The sequence below is a fragment of the Podarcis filfolensis genome (genome assembly GCF_964270895.1).
Source record: "Podarcis filfolensis genome assembly, chromosome: 8".
NCBI lineage: Eukaryota > Metazoa > Chordata > Lepidosauria > Squamata > Lacertidae > Podarcis > Podarcis filfolensis.
Genome location: NC_139611.1, coordinates 67,019,784 through 67,041,674, shown reverse-complemented (window position 1 = coordinate 67,041,674; position 21,891 = coordinate 67,019,784). Strand labels below are relative to the sequence as shown.

Here is a 21,891-nt window from a genome sequence, read left to right as displayed (position 1 = left end):
GTAGGCAGACTGGCACCTAGAGAAGAAAGGAACCTTAGAGACAGGAAGCCTAAAGGCAAGGTACTGAAGAAAGGGGAGAGAATAGGAAAGGAACTAAGAAACAGAAACCAAAATGCAAGAGAAAGAGACAGGTAAACAAGTGCCTAGGAAAGGGCTGGGGAACCTGGCCGCCAACTCCCATCAGACCCAGCCAAGATGGCCACTGGTCAGGGACAAAAAGGAAACTATTGGCCAACAAACTATTGGCCAACAAAAGGAACTATTGGCCAACAACATGTGGAGCACCAAAGGTTCATCAGCAGTAGGATGGGAGATGTCTGTGTGGCAGGCCCAGCACCAGAATGCATTTTTTGGGGTACCAGCAACCTGATAGGGCCTTTTCCTGACATCTGCATTGGGTCCCCTTTAAAGCTTTAAAATGACCAGTGCATTTTAATCTCCCACAAATGTCCACACTACATGATGGGAAATTAAAATGTCAGCCATCTAGCACTGATCAGAGATCCTCAATGCTGCTGTCACCAGTTAAGCCTGTTGATGTCTTCTTTTAATCTGGAGCCAAGCTCTGATGCCTGGTGTATATGAGTTTCATGTGTTTGGGTTGGATCCAGACTTAGGGCTATATTCGACTCTAAGAGCTACCCAAAGCAGACCCACTGAAACCAATGGACCTAAGTCATGTTTATTGGTCTACTCTGAGCGTTTCTAATGTTGGGTACAACCGATTGTCATGCATAGAGTAGACCCAGTGAAATTCATGGGACTTGAGTCAGCTATGACTAAGTTTCACTGTTACTCTGAACAGGACTAGGTCTGTAGCGAACCACTGGTTTGAATTAGCCAGCCAATTATTTGGCTATAGGCTTTTGAGTATCCAGCCTTAGTCATACTCAAGAGCATCCCCACTGAAATTAATGGACATTACTAAATGAGGACTATTAATTGCAATGGGATTACTCTGACTGAACTTAGTTGGCTACAACCCCATTTAGTTTTTCACCAGAATCTGTAACTTTGGTAGCATGCAGAACACCATGCATTTAAAGATTCCACAAGGAATCTTGGGAGTTGTAGTTAATCTCACAGAGCTACAATTCCCAGCAACCATAACAAATGAGGAGTGGTTTTGTGTGTGGAAGATATGTGTCTTAAATCAATGGCTACTATCCATGATGGCGATGCCCAGTGTCCAAAGTCAGAGTCTTCTGAATACCAGTTGCTGGACCCCGCAGGAGGGGAGAATGCTCTTGCTTTCCAGTCCTGCTTCCCATAGGCATCTGGTTGGCCACTGTGAGAACAGGATGCTGGCCTCCATGGGCCACTGATCTGATGCAGCAGGGTTGTTCTTTACTCATGGTGTGCATCAGCCTTAAAGAAGCAGATTACACACCTCACATCACAGCTACCATAGGAGCCAACGGTTCTAGGGGCCGAGGGGGTCTTTGCCCCCCCAAATAAAATATTTGAGGGGGCTGCCCCTCTAAAGTTGATGGGCATTGTCATTCAAATAGTGTGCGTACACCGCATCATGTGATTGATTGTGTGGGGCGGAGAGTATTTTATTCAAATTGGCACCCCTGACAGCAACACTTTCCCCAGTTCCTTGCCCTTTTCGTAAGGGCAATTGAGGGCACCCACCTACCCACAGAGAATATTTCAGAATCATTTCCCTAGGCAAGGAGTTGACGCACCTTCTATTCAATCCCACTCTGAATTCAGCTGCTCCGACACGTGTGTGTGCGCGCGGGGGGGGGGCGCAGCTCAGTTGATTCTCTGCCCCCGCCCCCTGTTTCTTCTTCGCCTTCTCCGTAACCCCTCCCCTCTTGGGCCACGAACTCTTTCCCTCTACCAAGTTTGAAGCGGGAACTGGGCTGGCAGGGAGCGACCTACCTTTTCCAGTTTCAGCCTTGGGGAAGGAGAGCGTCTCGCTCCGCGAATGAACGCAAGGCAAGAAAAGAGCGGGAGCAAATCTCTTTCAAGCGCGATCGCGAGCACAATTAGTCCTGAGTTCCGAGCAGAGTAACCCGATACGAGAGAGAGAGAGAGAGAGAGAGAGAGAGAGAGAGAGAGAGAGAGAGACTCCGGAGACAGAGCGTATGCGTAAAAGCGCACGAGAGAAAGACTGCAGAAGGAGCCAAAGAACAAATAACGGACTTGGGCGCAACAGAAGCGGGATCTAGCAGAACGACGCAGAGGGATCCTCTTCTGGAGAGGGCAGAGAGGAGGCAGGTGGGCTGGGATCCAGCGGATCTGGCTGGGTCTCTGCGCCGCCGCCGCCGCCTCTGCCTCTCTCTCTCCCCCTCCCCACGTGGCTGCTCCATTTTGCCCTAACTGCGCGAAGGCAGGAGGAGGGGGACCAAGGAGGAGGAGGAGGAGGCATCCACTGCGCTTGGGCCGCCGCGAAGGCGCCTTTGCGGGGGTGGGAAGAAGCCGGGAGCAGCTGCCGAGACTGTGGGGAGCCCGGCGGCGTGGCGCAAGGTAACGGGGGGGAGCAAGGGAGAGTCCGCGCCGGGCGCTTCGTGCGTCCGCCCTCGGTTCCTGGGCTCGAACTTCCTTTGGCACCTCGTGGACAGAGAGGGAGAGGAGCGGGCTGGGGCTTTGATGTGGGACGCGGTTTGGCGGAGCGAAGACGCGGCAAGGCTTGGCGACAGAGGAAGGGGGGCTGTTTTCGTGGGGAGGTGGGAGGGGGTGTCTTTGCCTCTTCCCGGCAACAGATCCTCCAGGCTGGGGAAACTCCTCCTGCTGGGGAGCGACCCGCTTTGTGCTTTGCCCGCTATCCCATTATAAAAGGAGTAATAATGTTCATAATATGACCATATAAGCCCGCGAGAGAGCGCGACAGAGAACTTCGTAGGAAACTGGCTTTTGCGGAGTCAAACCATTGCTCTGCCCAGCTCAATATCCTCCACGAGGGCTCTCCTGGGTTTCAGGCGGAAGCCTCCCCACCCCCTCCGACCCTACATGCAGATGCCGGGGATCGAACCCAGGAGCTTCTGCATGCGCAGCAGATGTCCGGCCGCTGACTTGCGGCCCTTTCCCCTTAATTTGCACGTGGGCGCCGTGGAACTGACGTGTATATGTGTGCGTGTGTGTGAGAGAGAGAGACCACTTGGATACAAAACCACTGCTCCCAGTAAATCTCGATGGATGAAGTCCTCTACCATTCCACACCCCCCCCCCGCAAAAAAGATGAAACAGGAATGCCCAACCAGGGAGGGGTGAACTCCCCTCCCCCCCACTCCATCAGCCAATAAGGCGTTGTGTGTTGTTACACAGGCAGGGATCTGAGAGGAACCTTGCTCATGTAAGGTAAGCCAGAGGTCCCCATACATTTAAAACCCACTTAGCGTACATTTAATGCACATGACTCCACTCAAAGAAACCTAGGAACTGTAGTTCTCTCCCCCTCACAAAGCTGCGATTCCTAGCACCCTTTATTAAACTACAGTTCCCGGGATTCTTTTTGGGGAGAGGTGCTTTAAATGTGCGTCAAAATGTGCTTTAGATATATGGTGTGGATGGACTTAATTTTCATATGCATCCTTTTGGTTTTTCTTGCTGTTTTGTGCCCAGCCAAACAAACAAACAAAATCAGAAACTAGTCTGAGAGAAATTCACAGAGGTTTTCTTCTTTCCCCCCCACTTTCAAGCTCACCTTTGCAAAGAGTCTGTGGCTGCAGCCTGCTCCCTCCCCCTTCCTGACATGTTTCTCTTCGGATGGCTCAGGAGGAACCAGCAAGCTGGGATGCTCCACTTCTGAGCTCCTCTCTCTTCCTCCGTCCTCTACGGGAGAGCAGAACCAGGTGCCGCTGGGGGAATAAGCCAAAGGCAAGGCGATCAGCCCACACACTTGAAGCAATGCGGTGGTGGACGAACGGTAGGTGGCTCTTTCAAGTTGATTCCCCTGTGGGCTGGGGTAGGTGGGTTGCGTTGCCGTTCGGGGGTGCAGCATCTCCGAAACGGGTGTCGGGGGCATGCAAGATGTTTGGATGCATTTGTTAGAAAGGGAACATCTTATACTTGGAGGGAGTGTTAAACTCTGCACTTAATGTTCTTACGGGGGGCTCTTTCTTTAAATGGTAAGGTGTATTAATTACTCTGCTTACTTCAGAAGCTAGTAAGGCAACCCTACTGTGTTGGGGGGTTTTTTGGGAGCGGGGCTGCTTGAGGGGGGGAGCTTTTTATGCTGCCTGCAATGCCTAGCCTGATGGCACCGCTGCCTGAATTCACTCGCAGAAAGCTTCAAATCTCTCCTTGGACAGCCCCAAAATGACATTCCTAGAAGTGTTATAAGGTCGGGGGGGTGACCCAAAGAGACCTGAAAATGGTTGAAGTTCTTGTCTGAACGCAACACTGAGCTAGGCATTTATGCTGGACTCAGTGCAGACTCTTGCTTTCTCAACTGCTGTGCCTCAGATTGGCCAGAGGGCTAAAGTCAGACAGTTGGGGCTCCCCCCCCCCCAGCTGTTTCTTTCGTTGATCTAGGGATCCTTGGGGCAGTTCAGGAGAGGGGGGTTCAGGAAGAGAAGGAACATCCATTGTTTGAAGCCCAAAGCTTAAAGCTCTGGAAGGAAGACTGGGGGTGGAAGCATGTCCATAAATCTAGATTCTTGGCGCGGTGACAAAATCATAATAATAATAAAAAAAACAACCCTCCCGGGTTTTATAGGACTGGTGGGGCTGCAGAAGTGCCTGTAGCATTCCATTGTTTTTAATCGAGGAGGCGGCTGTGTGCCTGAGCATGGCTATGTGCAGGGAGGGAGGGAGGGAGGGAGGGAGGGAGGGAGAAGCCCCTTGGCAGGTATCCATCCACTGTTGATAAAAAGAGATTTAAACGCAAGGAGACAGGCTTTACAGCCCGAGAGAGAGAGAGGAGATGCAGTGGGGTGAGAGTTCAAGACAGTGTCAGGCAATATCCTAGTAAAACTCGCTGGACTTATAATTCCTTTTCTGGAATGGGCCAAAGCTGAGTGGTAGATCGTCTGCTTTGCATGCAGGAGGTCTCAGGTTCAGTTCCTGGGGCTGGGACTCTTGTCCGAAACCCCAGAGAGCTGCTGCCAGTCACTGTAGAATAGATCATGCTGAGCTAGATAGACGAATGTCCGACCCCAGTTAGAAATTAGCCAGGTGCCAGGCGCGTTTTTCAACTGGTACGGGTCCAGTTGTGACTACCTGGAGATCTCTGGATGCCAGAATGACGACCAGGGTAGCCAGTGATCAGGAATGATGGGAGCTGTAGTCCCCTGGAGGGCGCCAGGTTGGGGAAGGATTATATGAGCCACGGTTGTCAATTTTGACTGGCAGGAGTTCTCCAGATCCACTGGCAGAGAAGTCTTTCCCAGGCCTGCTATCTGATATCATTTTTTTAACTGGAGATGCTGTGGATTGTGCCTAGGGCTTTGCAAAGCATGTCCTGTGCCAATGAGCTGACTCTCAAGTGAGCATAGAATTGCAGCCTTAATTACACAGGGTGGGATTCAGTTAGGTGTTACTCAAAGTAGACCCACTGCAATTAATGGACCTAACAGAGCTATGCCCATGAATTTCCATGGTTCTGCTATGAATCGCACTTCATTGAATTCCACACATACCTTAAAAGATCCATAGATGTCAAATATCCCCATTCACTTGGCACATTCTCACCTCGCTCCAATAATGTGACCTACTCTCTCCTGTTCTTTTACCATTGTTGGAAAAAAGTTATTAAGCACAAAAAAACCCTCTCTCCTCCCTTTGTGTGACCTTTCCTGTATGGAGTAGAGGATAATTTTCAATAGCTAATGGGGGATCAACATTTACAGTGCAATTCTGTATAATTGAGTTCAGTGGGGCTTACTCCCTGCTAAGAAGTCTCTTCCCACAGTTTTGTTTAAGGAAACTCTCCCCCCATGGGGATTTTAGACTGTGATGCAGAAAACCCCCACCTCATTTCAGAAGACTTTTTCTTTAGCAGTTGCTTAAGCAGAGCTCCCAAACTGTGCTTTAGACTCCTCTTATTAATGTGTGTGATGCAAAACATGGATGAGCAGCGTGGAGGGAAATGGTTATAAAACCTCTTGAGAGATTATCTAGAACTCAAATTATGACTCAAGCCTTTCCCCACTGTTTATCGCACAGCAGAAATTATTATCGTTATGCTTCCATCAATGTAACATTCATTTGCAAACGTGAAAAGCAAAAGGCCACCTTAGCTCCATGCAGAGCACACACGTTGTATTGAAAGGTTTAGTCCCTGGCATGTCCAGCTAAGGCTGAGAAAGGTCCCTGTGTCAGATTCCCTGGAGAGCAGCTGCCAGTCAGTGTAGAACGTGCTGGGTGAGATGGACCAGCTATCTGACTTGATAGTTTTCTGCATTTGTATGATGCTGTTCAAATACATTCGTAATCTTCAGCTCTCACTTTAAGCAGTGCTGGTCCAAACTAAAAGTGGAGTTTCAAGAACACGTTGATGCCCCATCAAAGGACAATTTCTTTTTTTTCAGGGGAAGGCAAAGGAATCCCAAAATGGAGTGGTGGGACAGAATGTGTCCATGCAGCACAGCAAGGCAGTGGATGTTTCCCTCGTGGCATCCGTTCTATCAGACTGCAGAGTAGGGGGAGAGAAGGAAGGCAGGACTATTATTCCATTGGCTCTGCTGAGAGACCGTCTACTGCCTTGGGCTCTTCCTCAGCCTAGTGGTAGCATCCATTCCATCAGGCTGCAGAGCAGAGAGAAGCAGGGCTTTGCAAAGAGACCATCTGCTGCCTTTGACTCTGCACCCAAAAAATGTCCCCTAGCAGCAGCCGTTCCATCAGGCTACCTAAATTGTTTGCTAGTTGTTACGAGAACGGTAACTTTCAGAACTTGTGCCTGCCTTTTTCCTTCTCCTTCTCCATCCCTGTTTCCTTTTGTGTTATGTCCTTTAGATTCTAAGCTTGAGGATGGGGGCTGTGTGACTTTGCAAGTCACCCTGGGAGTCTTTTTGCCTGAAGGGTGGGATAAAAATGCTTGTTGTCAAGAGAGCCTGTCTGCCATCCTAAAGGGGAGCTTCCTTCCCACTTAAACATACATTCAAAGTAAGGGCAAAGGATTGGCATTGTTTGCTCTCATTGACATTGCCCTATAGCCGGACCTGATTGGCTCTGCAACACCGTGGTGCCGTCGCGTTCACTGTGTGATCCCTAATTGGTTGGGATCGCAGTAAAAAAGGAGAAAGCCTTTACAAATGGCACAGAAACAGCAGCATGGCATGAATCCCTAGTTGGAAGACTACTGCAGTATTTCAGTAAAAATGAGATATGCCCCCTTGCGCCCATACTCTACTGTAACAAAGTAATGGCATGTAATGGCAGTAATCCTATACACTCGCCCTGTTCATTCCCTTTCCCTTTCAATGCTTTGCATAAGAACATAGGAAGCTGCCTTATATGGAGCTGTCAGACCATTGAGTCATCTAACTCATTACCTTTGACATTGACTGGCAGCGACTTTCTCAAACGCCAAGTGGGTTTTCCACCCCTGTCCTACTTGGAAGTGCTGGACCTAGGGCTCTCCCGCTGAACTATGGCTGCTTGGTCTCCCTTGTGGCATTTTCCAGATTGTAAGCTTCTTGGGGCAGGGATCTGACCACCTTGGAACAAGTCTCGAATTAGTTCTCTTCCTAAGACAGTCTGCATTAGCAGATGGCATTTCATCAGTCCGTGGTAATACCAAGTGCTTTGGTGGTTTGGCATGGCAGTTAAAGGGAAATGCTGGGGAACAAATTGGCAACTGTTTCACTCTGAGGAACTCAGGCAACACACATGTAAGCCATTTGTTGAACTAGGGAGGCTGGGGAGTTCCATGGAGGAGCATTTAACATCATGCATTTTTTTTAAAAAAAGAAATATGGATATGCCCAAGTGCAAAACATGTTGCTCTAGATTTCTGGCTTAATTATTAAGGATGGGAACCAGCTTCGCTTAAAGAATGCCAAAGTGCTGAGTAGAAATGCTTTGCAGGAGTTGGCCGCAGTGTGCTAAATGGTCCCACGGGTATGAGTCAGGGTGTATTTTTACTTTTTTGCTTTCTGTTATCCAGAGATTCCAATTACAGTCATATCTTGGTTGTCAAATGCCCTGGAACTCAGACGTTTTGGCTCCTGATCGCCGCAAACCCGGAAGTGATTGTTCCGGTTAGTGAAAGTCCTTTGGAACCCAAACGTCCGATGGGGTTGGAGCTTCCTGCAGCCAATCGGAAGCTGTGCCTTGGTTTCCGAACATTTTGGAAGTCGAATGGACTTCTGGAATGGATTCCGCTCGACTTCCATGGTACTACTTTATATATATTTTTTGTATCCAGATTTCTCAGGGGTCTCTTCCAATTCTAGAGTTCTATTATTTCCATGTCTCTCTCCTCCCCTCCTCTCACTGCATGTCGTCCCCTCCCTCACTGACAGTCTTAGTGAAGTGTGATGTGGGTTTTCAGAACAGAGCTGTGGCTCCATGGTTGAGCATCTACTTTGCACATGGAAGGTCCCAGGTTCAGTTCCCAGTATCTCCAAGTGGGGCTGGGAAAGTATCCTGCCTGAAAACCCTAGAGAGCTGCTGACAGTCAGTGTAGGCCAGGCATAGGCAAACTCGGCCCTCCAGATGTTTTGGGACCACAACTCCCATCATCCCTAGCTAACAAGACCAGTTGTCAGGGATGATGGGAATTGTAGTCTCAAAACATCTGGAGGGGCGAGTTTGCCTATGCCTGGTGTAGACAGTACTGAGCTAGATGGACCAATGAGTCTGACCCTGTATCCGATGTGCCTAACATTTCTGATTTGGTATGTTTGAATGATGTGCTTCTTCCGACTTTAAACCATCACCTTATCTACCACCCCACCTATTTACAGATTCATAGAATACATAGAACGTGTGTTTGCGTGGTGTATTTAAAATATTGCATCCAGCTACATTTTACTCAAGAGTAGACCCATTGAGATTAATGGACCTAAGTTAACCACACCTACTGATTTCAGTGGGTCTAGCACTGAAGGCAACCCTGTGATTCCCGAAAAAGATAATTGCAACTCTGAAATGGGCTTTGCCTGTATCCATATAGGGTGTTGCAGGAATTAACGTTCTGAAACCACGTATTTCTCTGACCCGCATCGCTGTAGAGTAGGGCAGCAAGGGAGGAAAGGGCTCCTGCACCTTTAATTGTTGTGTAGGAAGAGGGGGTTTCTACAGGCTGTCATGTGGCCCTCCCCTTATGTCTAGCTGCCCTGCCATTCAGTGCAGGGGAAAGGGCCATGGCTCAGTGGCAGAACATCAGTTTTGCAGGCAGAAGGTCCCAGGTTCAATCCCCGGCATCTTCAGGTAGGGATGGAAATCTCCCCCATCTGAAGCCTCAGAGAGCCGCTGCCAGCTGCTGCTGCTGCTGCCGGTATGGAGGAAGATGGACCAATGGTCAGACTTCAGTGTGATGCTGGATGAGGGTGAACAAACTGAAGCTTAATCCAGACAAGACAGAGGAGTTCCTTGGGAGTCAGAAGGTCAGACAGGCTCTCCCTGAAAACTCCGGTTCGCTGCTTGAGTGTGTTCCTGGATTCAACCCTAAGGCTAGATGCCCAGGTGTTTGGAGGGGGGTGTCCGCTGCACCCCTTTCTGAGGATGTCTGATCTGGCCATAGCGATGCACAGCTTAGTTACACCCTGTTTGGATAACTGTCATGTATTCTGCACGGGACTGCCTTTAAGAAGTGCTGGGAAACCTCAGCAGGTCCAAGATGTTGCTGCCAGATTGCTGACCAGAGCTGGTTATAGGGAGAACAGACGCTCCTGTTACAACAGTTCCACTTCAATTCAATGTAATGGCTATGACCTACAAAGCCCTATACAGCTTGGGTCTAGGCTACCCAAAGAACCTTATCTCCCTGTATGAGCCTGCCTGAGCTTTGAGAACTTCTGGGGAGGCCTTTGTCTCAGTCTTGCCACCTTCACAGGCAGGTTGGTAAGGACACAAGACAGGGCCTTCTCAGTGGCTGCTCCCAGATTAGGAATTTGCTTCCATGGAAAACTAGACAGGCCCTCTCTCTGCTTTGCTTTCACCAGCAGGCAAAGACTTGTTTTTTTGTACAGACACTAACTGGCTGTCTTCTGAGGGTGGGTGCTGTACATGTTGTCTTTTGTGTGTGCTTCCAAACAGTGTCAAGTGTATCTAAGGCTGTTTTTAAATAGGGCTACTTTAAAAAATAATAATTTATATTGATTGTATGTTTTTAGCTGCATTTGTTTCAATTCATGCTGGGAGTCTCCTAAGATCCTGTAAGAGGGGAAAAGGTGGAATATAAATAATATAAGCATAACATAGGCAGCTTCCTATGTAAGTGTAGCCAGATTTCTGTACATGTGAGTTTTCCCTTACAAGGCAAAATAGCATCTTTGGTGAAATTGCTTTAGTTGGGGAAACGATGTGGGAAAGAACAGCAGATCTCCCCTCTCTCAGCACCACTTCCCTGATCAAGATGGTGCTCCCCTCCTTGAGGCAGTTCTTTGCCATTTTTAAAGAGACGGGAGATCAGATCTTCACCATCTCCTCTCTCTCCCCCCCCCTTTCGACCTTTTACATCATTGTCACCAAAACCCAATCGAATATGGGTAGCGGTAAGTAGCTGGACATTTGTAAGGTTTGTGCTGTTTCTCACTTGTAGACCCTTTGCAGAAAGAGCTCTGAAAAACATGGTTGTGGAACCTGCCACCCTACAAATATTGCTGAACTCCCATCACCGTGAGCAATGTGCCATGCTGGCTGTAGCTGATGGGCAGTTCAACAATATCTGGACGGTCGCAGGTTAGCCATCCCTGCCTTAAAATGTTCTCCTGACAAGTATGGTTAAGAGCATAAGAATTTGCAAGCTCAGAAGGACAAAGGACAAACATGGGGCTTTCCAATGGTCCGATTCTCTCCAACTACCCGTACAGAACTGGCTGTGCTATGAGTTACCCTAGCTCAGCAGTTCTCAGCCTGTGGGTCCCCAGATGTTGTTGGACTACAACTCCCATCATCCCTGAGCTCTGGCCTTGCTAGCTAGGGGTATGGGAGTTGTAGTTCAACAACATCTGGGGACCCACAGGCTGAGAAAGGCTGACCTAGCTTGTTGCAAGGATCTGCCCCATCAGTTCTATGCATGCTCTGACCTTAAGCTTATCAGAAGAGTTGAGCAATGCAAGTGCCCTGATTTCTGAAGATAATAAATGGCTGGAAAGTGTTCAGTGTGTTTCTGTAGTCTTTGGTAGGAACTGGATCATGCCAAATGTAAAGGCTTCAGGCGGCCAACTCATTTGGTGACCCTTCTGCCTTATGAGAGACTGCGGTTCCCTTTCCTAGCTAGAGAGCTGAGTTTAATTAGCAGTGTGGAAATGGGGGCGGGAGACAGTAGACTCTGTAATTAGCATTTGGCCATTGCACTGAATAGTTCAGCATGCCACTTCTGTCATACAGAAGACTGCACCAGACAGGCTCAAGAGCCCTCCTTTATGAAAAGGAAAGGTTACTGCAATCCTTTATTATTATTATTTATTAAATTTGTATGCCGCCCTTCCTCCGAAGATCACAGGGCAGTTCACAACAGAAAAATGAGGACACAAGAATACATAACAAAGCAAAAACAAGAATAAAATCTGACCACCAACCCACCTCCCACAACCACACTTAAAAGGCCATGAAATGTTAATCAGCAAAACGCCTGGTTGAAGAGAAGCATTTTCACCTGGTGCCTAAAGATATGTAATGAAGGGCCAGTCGAGCCTCCCTGGGGAGGAGAGCATTCCACAAATGGGAAGCCACAGCAGAAAGGCTCATTCTAGCGTTGACACCCTCCGGACCTCTCGAGGAGGAGGCACACAAAGAAGGGCCTCAGAAGATGATCGCAGGGTCTGGGGCAGTTCACACTGGGAGAGACAGTCCTTGAGGTATTGAGGTCCTGAGCCATTTCAGGCTTTATAGGTCAAAACCAGCACTTGGAAACTTAAGTGGAAGCCAGTGCAGTCAGGCCAGGATTGGTGTAATATGCTCAAACCATCTCGTCCCAGTGAGCAACCTGGCTGCTGAATCCTACACCAGCTGAAGTTTTGAAACCATCTTCAGAGGCAGCCCTATGTATAATGGTTTGCAGTAATCTAACCTAGAGGTTACCAGATACTCATGGAACTGTGGGTTTGATTCTGCAGTGGCTGTGCACACCTATTCCTCTGCCGGGAACTGGTGTATGCAGCCAAAATCAGCAGGATTTAACCTCCACTCATCAGCTGATGAGCAGGTATTAAATCCTGTTCAGTTTGGTTATCTGTGCCTATTCCTCTGCTGGGAACAGGCGTGCCCAGCCAAAGTTCATAAGGGGCTGTTTGAAAGCCCTTTTGCAAACAGCCTTGCACTGCTCTTTTGGTGATTCAAAAAAGCAGTGTGGGGTTGTTTGCAAAAGCTGTTTCAGAGAGCTCTGTACTGCTCTTAGGAGCCCCAACAGCCAGGGCTTCACAGTGCTGTCAAATCTGATGTCGCTATGATGTCAGGTGATTGACAGGAGAGAAGCCCCAACCACCTGTCAGATTTGGGCCTCCAGGGGTGGAGAGATAAGAATCTGGCCTCCTGCCAGAAAAGGTTCCCCACCCTTGATATATAGTTTTGAACTAAGCATCTAGTTCTTCTTCTGCAGGCTCCTGGGATTAATGCACAGCAACGGTGCCAGGGCCATAGACTCTGACATTGTAACCCTAGTGGGCATTCTACCAGTTAGAATCATAGAATCATAGAGTTGGAAGAGACCACAAGGGCCATCGAGTCCAACCCCCTGCCAAGCAGGAAACACCATCAGAGTACTCCTGACATATGGTTGTCAAGCCTCTGCTTAAAGACCTCCAAAGAAGGAGACTCCACCACACTCCTTGGCAGCAAATTCCACTGTCGAACAGCTCTTACTGTCAGGAAGTTCTTCCTAATCTTTAGGTGGAATCTTCTTTCTTGTAGTTTGGATCCATTGCTCCGTGTCCGCTTCTCTGGAGCAGCAGAAAACAACCTTTCTCCCTCCTCTATGTGACATCCTTTTATATATTTGAACATGGCAGTTATTTGAGTTCATTTCTGTATGCACAATCTCTTAGCAGGCCTTCAGAATCAGTCTACGTAAAAGAGATAGATAGATAGAAAATGGAACTGAGCCCAGGAATTCTCACTGCTTTTACGGAAATGACACTCTTCGCTTCCATCTCTCCTGTGACTCTGAGCTGATTGCTGCTGTGTGCCAACTTGTGGCTTGGGTCCAGCTCCGTAAAAAGAGCAGTTCTGTTGACAGCTCTCTGGTGGAGAGAGCAAAAGTGCCAGTTAACGAAGGGCACATTCACAGATCACGAGCCCGCTGCCAGCTCTTCCAAACTGGAGCATCCTTACCATTTTCAAACTTCTTTTCACATTCTTTTTGCTTTAATCTCATGCCACATCAGGCTTTGTTGCTGTGTTTCCTGAGCGTTCAGTATGAAGGATGTGGCCAACATGACAGTCAAGTCTGGGCAATGGGATGGGCTTCCTTTAGTCCGTAGCTCAGCGGTAGAGCAGATGGTTTGCATGCAGTTCCCAGGATCGAGCCTTGGCATCTCGGGTTAGAAAGAGCAGGTGGCAAGCAATAGGAAAGAGACCCTGAGACCCCAGTTAGGCTGCCAGTCAGAGTAGACAACACTGGGTTAGATGGACAAAGAAGACAGCTTCCTGTTTTCATGATGCTTCTGATTCCCACAATATCTATGTCAGGATGCTCAGGACACCGAAATGTGGGATGACAGGGTGGGGAGAGAAACAACCTTTTAAGTTTGTGTTTATTATACATAATAGGGACGCGGGTGGCGCTGTGGGTAAAACCTCAGTGCCTAGGACTTGCCGATCGTATGGTCGGCGGTTCGAATCCCCGCGGCGGGGTGAGCTCCCGTCATTCGGTCCCAGCTCCTGCCCACCTAGCAGTTCAAAAGCACCCCTAAGTGCAAGTAGATAAATAGGTACCGCTTTATAGCGGGAAGGTAAACGGCGTTTCCGTGTGCTGCGCTGGTGCTGGCTTGCCAGAGCAGCTTCGTCACGCTGGCCACGTGACCCGGAGGTGTCTCCGGACAGCGCTGGCCCCCGGCCTCTTAAACGAGATGAGCGCGTAACCCTAGAGTCGGACACGACTGGCCCGTACGGGCAGGGGTACCTTTACCTTATTGTATATAATGCCTTCTCCCGCATGGTGGAGGTCAAGGCAGTGTTCATAGGACTCCTGAAAAGTCTCCCATCCAAAGATTGACCAGAGTAAGGTGGCTGCATCATATACCTTCAGATCATGTTGTCAAGTGCACATAGCTATATTGACATAACTCCAGCTGACATAACTATGCTGGCAGCAGTGTTAGAAGCTGATATATAAAAGCTATTCTCCATATGACCTAGGTTACGGGCACACTAACAGAATGTTTAGGCCCCTTTTGAAAAAAGAATATTAGAAAACTGAAAATGAATTGTGTGTATTGTCAGCTCCAGCTAACATCTGACTCGTGCCATAGCACAGCACCAAAAAAAATGCTGCTGTGTGCCAGCCAGTCAGATGGTGGAGATGTCAGGTGCCATCTTGGCACCTGGGCATCTTCACTTGGTTGCAAGTGACCAATAACCAGGTGCAAAATGCACCTGGCTAATTTCAAATACTGTTTGGCAGGGAGGGTTTTCATTGGAGTGTCAGCAGCTGGCACAAAGTCAGTAGCAGGCAGCGGGGCTTACCTGACCTCCCGTTGCTGCTGCCTGCCAGGGGCAGAAGGGGCAAGGTTGGCACGGTGCAAATGCACTGGCAGAACCAATCCATATTCCTGCTGGTTCAATGGCACTGCTCCATCCTTGCTACGGCCCTCTCCCTGGCCCAGGAAGCTGCAGCAATGCTAGTGATGGGTAGTCAGATAAGTGCCACCACCTCACTGACATCTGCTGTGCTAAGCCTACAGTCCTGTGCCAGCTTACTTGGGAAAACACCTTATTGACTACAGCAAGACTAACTTTTGAGTAAACATGCCTAGGATTGCCTTATAAATCAGGGTTCAGGGGGTGTAATAACATGCTTAGGGTCTTTTTTTGCAAACAAGCATTACTGGTGTAATGGTGCACACAAAGGACGTTTTCACGCGTGGGATTAAGGGGAAGAAATCTGATGAAGATCACTTGTGAAAGTGAACCTACCTAATTCGCACATTTTCGGAAAAACAGGAGAATTGAAACACAGCTCTGCCATTTTAATAAGTCATAATGTCCTGATGTAGCATCACTCCAGGCACTTTGGGAAAGTTAAACGATAGCTCTGAGCCTCCCGTTGAGTATTGCAACACTGCTGTTGTAGCGGTCTCTTCCCTTCTAGCCAGCGCAGGGGTTCACAAGAGGGCACTTTGCTCAGGGTGCTCTTAGTCTTGGAGCCCATTTTACTGAGAGCACAATGGGCTTCCCTTCACCTTCAGCACAGCACACGCTTCTTTTATCACTTGTGAGTGCGCTTTCCAAAAGCTATGACTTGTTTGCTTATTATTGGCATTTTGTGTGTGTGTTTTATCAGTGGAGGATTATCACACACCCCCTTCCGTTCTCTGCAGGTTAACACAGGTTACCATCCAAGCAGGAATTATTTGCATGACGCAGTTAATGCGATCGTATCATTTTTATAAAACAGAACTGGTGGTACTTTTTGTGCATGTTCATTTTCGAACATTTATAGGGTGCTTAATCTTGTAAGTGTTAAGGTTTGTTTCACATGCTTTCTTTTTTAAACAAAAAAACACCCGCCAGTGAGTGTGTGACAGGTCCTTTTTAGACCACATTCTGTTGAGAAACTCATGTGGCTGCTCTGACCTATTTATCTGTCTAACCTTGAATGCAAGCCTGGACAGGAAAGAGCAATGGGAACAGAATTATAGGGATGACTAATAAGCAGCAGTGGAAACCTTGCTCCATGGGGTCTTCAGGTTTGGCTGCCCCCATCCCAAGAATAATTTTCTGGAGCTCAAAATAGTGTGAGGAACAGGGTAACCAAGCTCACATTCACACCATCCAGTTAAAGCACATGGCTTTGTACCAAAGAATCTCGGGAACTGTAGTTTGTTAAGGGTGCTTGGAATTGTAGCTCTTTGGGGGGGGGTTAAGCTAACATTCCTAGAACACTTTGAGGAAGTGGTCTAAATGTGCTTTAAATGTATGGTGCAGATGTGACGCTTAGATGCTCCAAGGTGCATTAAAAAACCCTCAACCTCTTCTACAAGGAAAGGTCAAATACTTTGGAGTTGGTTGAGTTTTTTTGTTTGTTTGTTTAAGGGGAAAACCACCAGTAGAACCCTGTGTATGTCTACTCAGAAGCAAGTCCTGTTGAGTTCAATGGGGTTTACTGCCTGCTGAGTGTGTGTTCAGGGCTGCAGAATTTCAGTGGGACCTGCAACAAAATGTTGCGGTATGGAGTGCTCCTGTTCACTCTTCCAGTCCACACGCCATGCCTTCTCCCACAATCCTCCATTCTGCTCTAGTTTTCCTACCCCTCCACTGTCAGCAAGCTCAGCCCTTTGAGAGTGCGCAGCCCTTACTGTGTCGCTTTTGGGGTAGCTCTCTTGTGTGTTTTGTGTTTTGATTCCAGCGATTTTTGTATTTCTGGAAAATGTTGGGGTTTCTCCAAGCCTGCTGATATTTCCCTCCTGTGCATGGACAGTGCTGTTTTGGAGACAGTGCTCCAGTAGAGAGAAGGGGTGTATGTGTGCATAAATATGGACAAAGCAGATAGAAATACTTTTTTCACTTTCTCATAATATTAGAGCATGGAAGTTACCCAGTGAAACTGATTCGTAGCAGATTCAGCATTCATAGCAGAGAGAAGCTTCTCCAAATCACACATACCTAATGGTGGGATTCATTGCAGAACTGACCACTAGCCGAGATGGCTGTGAAGTGGAGTGAGAGAAATTTGGAGTGGGGGGAGAGAGAGAATCAAATTCCTCAAGGCTCTGTGGTGCAATGGGTCAGTGTGTCTTTGCCGTTTACCAGAAAGCTGCTGGTTTGAGCCCACCCAGAGAGCCCAATGCAGAATTCCTGCATTGCAGGGGGTTGAACTAGATGACCCTTGCGGTTCCTTCCAACTCTATTATTAATTATTATTATTATTACATCTGAAGGTAGCCCTCTTTAGGGAAGCTTTTAATGTTTAATAGATTATTGTATTTTAATATTCTGTTGAAAGCCGCCCACAGTGGCTGGGGAAACCCAGCCAGCTGGGCAGGGTATGTATGTATGTATGTATGTATGTATGTATGTATGTATGTATAAATAAATAAATAAATAAATAAATAAATAATTATTAATCATCTACTGTTCTGTGGTTCTAACACTTATTAGCAAAGAGGGCAATATGGCGCCTCCATGTTCCTAGGCAGTATATCACTGTAGACCAGTTTCCGGGGAGCAGTTGTGGGAGAGGGCTATTGCATGGGCTTCCTGAAAGCATCTGGTTGGGAACTGTGGGAAACTGGATTGGACGGACCATTGCTCTGATCCAGCAAATTTCCTCTTACCATGCCTCTCATAACAACTGGGTGGCTGAGTGCCAGTCATCCAGGACCACAGAGGCTCTTCTCTGATAGGTGCCACTTCCAGTAAAGTCTCATAACTGAGCTTGTAAGAGGTGAAATTATGCCAAAAGCGAATGTTCATTTGAAGGACCAGGGGAAAGCTGCTTACAGCGGACGAGATTTATCAGGGTTTGAGGCAGCATTATTCTCAAAGCCAAAGAACCAGAATGTGCAGACAGCAGGGGATGATCTGGCACAGCCAGGCAGGTGACTCAGGTGACCCTTTAGGGCATTTTTATCCAAGAGACCCTGAACAGCCACAGAGGAAGAGAAAGCGCATCACACATTGTAGCTGATCTAAGGAGAGTTCAAAGTTATTAGTTTCACTGGAGGTGGGGATGGGGGTGGTTCAAAGAGAGCCCCCGACTCCCTGGCCAAAAAGCTCCACTTTTCGGTCTTTTGTCTGTAGACTCACTATATTCAGTCTCTGGACTCTCTATTCAGACGCTGGGATTTCCCAAACAGGGCTTTGTTTCATAAGGTGCCAAGCGTTGGGGTGACCTTTGTGGCTTTGGCAGAACGGAGCCGGCGGTGCAGCAGGAAGGCAAGGCTCGAAGTGGGTCGGCTACAAAGGAGGCTCTGAAGAAGCTGGGCTTGCAAACAAAAGTTTGGCTCTGGGTGCCGGAGGCAGGAAAAATACGCAACCCTTTGATGTCTTACCACTCTCACTGTTTCTCCTTTTGTGCCTTTTCCCAGCCTGCCCTTAGCGCTGCCTCTCTCTCTCTCCCCCCAGCCACACTTTCTCTTTCCTCCCTGCTCAGCACCAGACTGAAATGTTTTTTGGCAGCCTGGGAGAAAAACAGTGAAGTTGGCCTTCTTAACTGTGGCCGGTTTGTGAGCATCCTGCTGGCATTGGCTATCATCAGCTGACTGACTCAGACCATTGGTCCATCCAGCTCTAACTTAGTAGCAGCGAATCTTTGGCAGAGTTTCAGGCAGGGGCCTCACCTGGAGGTGCTAGGAATTGAACGTGGGACCTTCTGCATGCAAGGCAGTTGCTCTCCCACGGAATTGTGGCCCTTTCCTTTACTCTCACGGCAACATTACTCCCGTTGAACTTGACTAGATGCTTGCATTCCACTTCCATCAGCTGAGTCTGTAGGTGTTTGAATCTTGAACTGCCTTCAGATTGCAGAAGCTATAAATAAAGCAGTTACGGTTTTCCCTTTGGCTTAATGTGAGGCTGTAGAACGCACAATTCAGGGCGCATTTAGTCTCTCTGGGTTTGCTTTGGAAACAGCCCCAGGGTGGCCCAATCAGGACTGTGCTGGGCTGGGCCAAGGGGATTAATTCTCTCCGCGGTCGGAAGCAGCAATGCTTCTGAATTCCACTTCTTGGAAACCACAGGAGGAGAGAGGACTCTTGTGCTCAGATCCTGTTGCTGGTTTCCTCACAGCTGGGCGCTCTGAGGGCAGGATGCTGGACTAGATGGGCCATTGGCCCAATCCAGCAGTCTCATCTTATGTTTTTCTCCCCCCGTCTCCAACAAACCCAATGCTGACGAAAATCTCCCACACCTGAAGCTGCTGTTTGATCCAGGAGGGGATCTAGGCGGAGGACTACAGATCAGTGGTAGACAGCCTTGCATGCAGAAGGTTCTAGGTTCCGTCCCTGGCATCTCCAGGTAGGGCTGGGGAAAAGCTCCTTCCTGAAACCCCAGCAAGTGTAGACAAGATGGAGCTGGAGGAAGCAGGAGGCAGTTTCCTGGAGGGGTCCTAAAACTTGGCGTTAATGTCCAACAGGAAGTCAGAGGCTGCAATGAATAAGCACCTCGCACTGAAACCCATCTTCTAAAGGGGGGTGGGGGAATTGCAGCAATGGATAATACTGTGCGCTGCATAATGTGGGCATGTTGTAGGAGACCCTGCAAAAAAAAAAAAAAGAAAGAAAGCACCATCCTTTGCATGCTCTATTTCCCCTTTTTGGAACACAAGACATTTTTGAAGCCAATTAGCAGAGTGAGAGCGCAGGAAATTAGACAACGTAGCCACCTATTTATGGAAAATCAGAGCATATTTGTAATGTGCTGATGTGATGAGCTACAAAGCAATATTCATCTCTGTAAATGTTGGAAGATTCAGGACGGATGGAGCAAAGTGCTTCCTCACACAATGCATAGTTAGATTCTCTGCCCCTAAAGGTGATGATGGCCGCCGGCTTGGACGGCTTTAAGCAAGGATTAGACAAATCCGTGGAGGCTGTCAATGGCTACAGGCTATGTTCTTCCTCCACTGTTGCAGGAAATGTGCCTCTGAATCACAGTTGCTGGGAGATCACAAGTGGGGAGACTGACGTTTCGCTCAGCTCCTGCTGGTGGGTTTCCCGTAGACATCGGGTTGGCCCTTAAGAGAACAGGGTGCTTGGCTAGATGGACCACAGGCCTGATCCAACAGCTCCTTTCGATTTTCATAGATACTACTGGGGAAAATGTTCTTTGCATAAGCAACTGATTTTGTATCTGTTGGTTATGAATTGCTTATGGATATTCTGCTACTTATTTTTACTTGCCTAAACTATTGCTAATCTGATCCCCCGCCTCCATCTTTTTCATCATCATTTCCTTTCAATTATCTTCTAAGTTGTTGCAGAACACAGAAATTAATGTGTCGTTTACCATCACATTTTTTAAAAGATGGCTTCTCGTTGCTACAGCAGTACAACATCGTGATCTTTTTCAGAACGTTCTCACAGAATCAGGAGAGTTGGTGGACCCCCCACCGAGGATACTGCAAAGTTAATCCGGTTTCTTGCCCAACACTGTTTACACAACAGTAACAGGGAACAGAAGGCAGCAGGAAGGATTTCAAAGCAAAGCCTAGTAGGGTGGATGGTAGCATATTTACTAAAGAGTCTTCTGGGTGCCCCAGCAGGTGCTGCATTTTTGGATGCCATCCAAAATTAAAATCAGTGTGAATGTTGCCATTTACATCCTTTGGAGGTGATTTGCACCTTTGGGCCATTATCCTCTGAGCAGCTAGCATGGAGCTGAGGAGCTCTCTGTTCCTCACTTGCTGATTTTGCAATCTGCTTGACATTCTGATCAAAATAAACCTCCCTTCAAGTCAGAATGTTGGGCTGTGTACACGTTGCAGATGAATCTTGATCCAGTGCACACCCACTGCTGGTGTTTGAAACCGAGTGCTCTTGGCATTGGCCACAATCCACCTGTATCCTGTAGTTTCTCGAGAAACGCTGCTGTTCGGTTCGTTCTCCCTCAAATCAGCTTCCATCCGATTTGAAAACCTAAGCTGAGGTGTGTACACTTGACACAGTGATTGCACATGTGCCGATGACAGCTACCATGAATTCAGGCAGGGGAAGTCACAGGCACAGGAAACAGATCAGGTAATGTGCATCAAGTGATGACACCCCTGCCTTCTCTTTGGTGTGCATAGCAATGTAAAAATGTGACTTGAAACACAACAACCTCACTGTATTTGAAGCTGCCAAGGTGCACTTGGCCTTGATCTCAAAAGGCTGGCTTTGAGCACATCCCACTGATTTCTACTGTTTTGAAGTGAATGGGCAGGCCTCTACCTTAGGTCCTCTGGTGAACATGGCACCTAGGAGCACCCAGATCCTGCCCCATGAACTCTCAGTGAATTTGACATGGTAAGAAGCAGCAGCAGCCTCTCAGTTTGCTTGGAAGAGTCTCCTTACATTCTCCAGACCCCAGCACAAATGTGAGGGAAAGCGCCTTATCTCTTAACGGCTTCTGACTTCAGTAGAGAACTGGAGAGGGCTTGACTTCTTGGCTTAGTGAAGGGATGGGGAACCAGTGACTCCAACACCCATCAGCCATCGTTGGTGTGGCCATTGGCCATTGGCCAGTCAACACAAAATGGCTGAAAGTCCTATTCCTTCACAGTGGGTGCATAGTTCCTCCATGCACAGAGGTGTCCTTGATTGGGCCAGGGTCCTCTCTCACACCATGTACATTGCATGGGCTTTGGGAGGCATAGCCTCCAGGTGTGACCAGGTCATGCAGCGACATGGGATCTGCAACAAATACTGTGGTTTGCTGTTCAAGATTCTAGCCTGCCAGTCACCCCTTCTTCCAGAATCTTCCAGCGTGTTCCCATCTACTTTCTGTCACCATCCCCTCAACATTCTGTGGCTACTGAGCATGCTCAGCCTTCACCGGGCTATTTTTTAATTTCCCCTCCTTAGTTTCTCCCCCTGCCCCCAGTGTCTTTTGTTTGTGTGTCCCCCCTCCAAGCTTCCTGAAACCTCATTTTGGGGTATGGGTGGTGCTGTTTTGGCTACAGAAGCACTGAAA

At 48.1% G+C, this 21,891-nt stretch overlaps 1 protein-coding gene across 1 annotated transcript in view; it reads left to right on the top strand.

The window, feature by feature from the left end:
* Positions 1–2,350: 2,350 nt before the first annotated feature.
* Positions 2,351–21,891, top strand: part of TMEM200B (transmembrane protein 200B) — a 31,571-nt gene continuing 12,030 nt past the window's right edge. The window contains exons 1-2 of the mRNA XM_083627544.1: positions 2,351–2,478; positions 3,651–3,877. The gene's annotated coding sequence lies outside the window, so the exon portion shown is untranslated. The remainder of the gene's footprint in view (positions 2,479–3,650; positions 3,878–21,891) is intronic.